This window comes from Nicotiana sylvestris, chromosome 7 (assembly GCF_000393655.2).
Source record: "Nicotiana sylvestris chromosome 7, ASM39365v2, whole genome shotgun sequence".
Lineage (NCBI taxonomy): Eukaryota > Viridiplantae > Streptophyta > Magnoliopsida > Solanales > Solanaceae > Nicotiana > Nicotiana sylvestris.
Window position 1 is genome coordinate 116,267,493 of NC_091063.1, and position 3,816 is coordinate 116,271,308.

Genomic DNA, 3,816 nt, shown 5'->3' on the forward strand with positions numbered 1-3,816 from the left:
TCAAAATTCAAAAATATTTTTAGAAGCATTTCTTTCATTGAAAGTAAAATTCGAAAAATATTTTCTTTCTTCTTTAGAAGGTTTTCTTTCGAAATTCAAAAAAAAAATTAAATCTTTTTTTAGAAATCCTTCTTTGCAAAAATGCTCCCTTTCTTCTTTATAAGTCTTTCCTTCAAAAAAAATATATATAAAAAAGTTAGTTTATTTACTTTATTCATGATCGCCCGAACTACGCGGGTTTGATTCTCACCGGATGTGAGATACGTAGGCAACCCTCATCGGGTCCAACCTCCCCTTTTTGCTAAAATAACCAAAAACAAACAAATAAATAAAAAAAAATATGTCAAAATTTTAATTTTGTCATAAAAAAATCGGGTGACGCTGTTTTGTCAAAACATAGCCGAATGTTCCCGAAAGGGACGCCGGAGGGTTGACTTTGCATAAACAACCACCTTTGGGTCATTTTTTTAGATTTGGTCCAGTTGACCCACACAACCTTAAAAATCTTCGTCCCAGAGGCGTTGAAAGGCCGTGTTTGCAATACCGGGTCTTTTATTCTAATTTAAAAAAAAATAAGAAAAGAGTCATAAATAAGTTGGGTCACGCTGTTTTGTCAAAAATAGCCGAATGTTCTCGAAAGGGACGCCGGAAGGCTGATTTTGCGTAAAACGACCATCTTTTGGTCATTCTTTTGGGTTGCGACCAGTTATCCCGCACAACCTTAAAATCTTCGTCTCCGAAGTGCTGAAAGGTCGTGTTTGCAAAACCAGGTCTTTTATTATTTGAAAAACAAGAAAAATAGCCCGTGGTCAAGTGAATACCGTTTGGTTTTTAATTAAAATAAGCCGGCCCGGTTTCGGTGATGTCTTAAACCGTTCTTACCGAGATAGCCTTAGAGTATCTTTCAGTTGTCGAAAGGCTATTTTCGTAAAAGAATGGACAAGTTTGTAAAGTGTCATAAAATAATCCTCCCCGGCCTCAAAATTCATGTGAGATTTGGAAGGGGCCATATTTGCAAAAATAGCCGTTTGGTTGCATTTGTCAAACGGGGAAAGGAAGCTGGCCGTTTGTTTTTGAGTTTGTAAATCTTTTGATTAGAATATGCGGGTTGTTTGATTTTCAAGTTTGTAGGTCATCTTTAAACCTTTGAAACCCAGTTTGTTTTATTATGAAAATTGATAATTCCAAAAAAAAAAATGTTTCATTGTTGTTACCTTTCATTTTGTCCGAACTACGCAAGGTGTGATTCATGCGGGGTCATGATACGTAGGCAATCTCCATAAGATTCGACCACAACAAAAAAGCAAAAAAAAAAAAAAAGAGAATGGAAAAAAAAAAGAAAAAGAAAAAAAAATAAAAAAAAATGAAAAAGAAAAAGAAAAAAAGATGTTGTTAATAATGAGGACCGACTGAGTCCATTCTAACCTGTTTTGCTTTGAATCACAAAGAAAGTTAGGTGGTTGGTTTGTGGTAAGTCGAAAATACAAGATCCAGAAGCACACTTTGCGGGGATCAGGCCTGATGACAGAAGCACTCGAATCCTATTGGGGACTTGTTGACTAAGGTTGATGATATTGAAGTTGGCAATGGTCTGGGCAATACTGATGCGAGGCTCAGTGGCTAAGATGCCAGTTTTGACAAAGTGGGAGGACGCTCCGTTCCTTGGTTAGCAAGAGAGAAGCTTTTGGTGGCTTATTTTGTTGTCATTTCTGTTCTCCGGATTATTAGGGTTGTAATTCTGATATTGTCTTGTGTCAAACTTTCTTATCTTGTCATAGCGGTTTATTTAGTTTTTTCCAGGTTGTTTTAGGATTTTATTCTGGTTTGTTTTGTTTGTTTTGTTATTCAAACCATTTCACCGTTAGTCTAATTCAAAATCGGGTCTTTTATTATTTCCAATCATCTTTTTGTTTAGTCCTTTTATCATTTTGGTTCAGCGCCGATTCTAGTGACATGACATGCGCACACAGTTTGGGCCTAATCTTAAAAGTTAATCATAAAACCCCGGAAAGGTGATCAAAACATTTAAAGGAAATAAGGACGGTTTGAGATTATTCGGAGCTCGAGTCATGTGGAACTAGGGCAAGTAAAACACAAAGAAAACCGTTAAAAGCAAGATTCACCAAATTGGCATGAGGGTCGTTCATGATAATGAGAGTGAGAGTGTTGCCCAATGGTGCTTTAGAAATGACAAATGAAAAAGCAAATGTGTGAATATAATTGTCAAGTCCAACACCATCAGAAGATGCTACAAATCTTTGTTTAATTGTGTTGTTTGCACTAGACATGTTTTGAAGAGTGGAATGACGAAGGCATTTTGTTCTGCTACCTAAAAACTTTATCCTTCGTTACCCCTTTTTGAGCCTTATTTATTTGTCTTTCGTACCCCTCGTTCGGAATCAGTAGCAACGACTAGAAAACACAAGCGTGGCAGGTAAACAAAAGAAAAGAAAAAAAAAGAAGAAAGAAAAAACCGACAAAAAAGAAAGGAGAAATGAGAAAAAAAAGAAAAAGAAAAATGATAACGAAAACAAAAGAAAGTCAGAAGAAAACAGAGGAATTGGGAACTACGTTTGACCTGATTCCTCAAAGAGGATACGTAGGCGCTTCACGGCTCGATCATAAGGTGCATAATGTGCATAGGGTGCATAATGTGCATAGGGTGCATAATGTGCATAGGGTGCATAGTGTGCATAAGTGTGCATAGTGTGCATAGTGTAACGTAGTATAACAAAAATAAATAATCCCCAAGCAAGAAATTGGGGCAAGGGTTGCGCTTGTTGTAAACAAATATGGTTCCGAAGGTTGTAATTTTGAACCTCAAATTGATTTGTTTTTGAGCCTTTAATACCCTTTCTTTCTAGCCTATCCAAAAACCCACATTACGGTCCAAAGAAAGACCTTCTGATCAGTCTTCAAAAGATGCCAAGTCAGACAAATGAGAATCTTACCGATGAACATAACACTCTGATCCACAGCAGAAAGGACTCTAATCCCCAGCAGAGAGAGTCATATCGGCTACACTCCAAATCCCCATCTAGAAAATGATACAAATGAGAGAGTCTTATCGGTGAAAATCTTTACGGGCACCATAAGGCGATGAAAGTTGAGAGAAAAACCAAAATGAGAGAGGCTTGATAGTGAAAACCCTTCGGGCACTACAAGTCGAATAAGATTGAGAATCAGATGGGGAATCGCCAAATGAAGATCTTGAAAGACAATTGACGGCGGAGGATAGGCCACATGTGCATGTCATGACCATTAGAGTCGATATCTGCGTTTGATAGGTTTTTATTTATAGTTTGAGTCATCTTTTTCCTTTGTCTTTTATTCTGTTCCTTTTTATCTTTCTCCTTTCATAGAAAAATTCCCTAGTAGAGTCTGTTTGGTCAGAACAAGTGAGAAATGACTTCAAAATATGTCATCAGCTTTCCAATCATGCAAGATGAGATCTGACTAGTACATCCAAGTGGTATAGTCAGCAAAGAACAAGCGTGAGGCCAGTGTCAAGAAAGATATCCCCAGCAAAAGGGAATTGACAAAAGGATTGACGAGTGTCAAGAGGGATATCCTTGCCGAAATCAAAGGTTATAAACCTCAAGGCCAAGGCCCGTAGACAAATCAAGGAGAGAAATGATCATGATTTGGGAAATTCATACGAGACTAAAAGGTCGGGAAAATGCCAGTTTCCGAGCTATGCCACAAAAGAAGAGGGATATCCCCAGCAGAAAGGGATTATCCCCAGCAAATAATATCATCCCCAACAAGTTGTGGAACACAGAGCAAGGAAGGAGAAAGGGAAAAGCCATCCCAGTA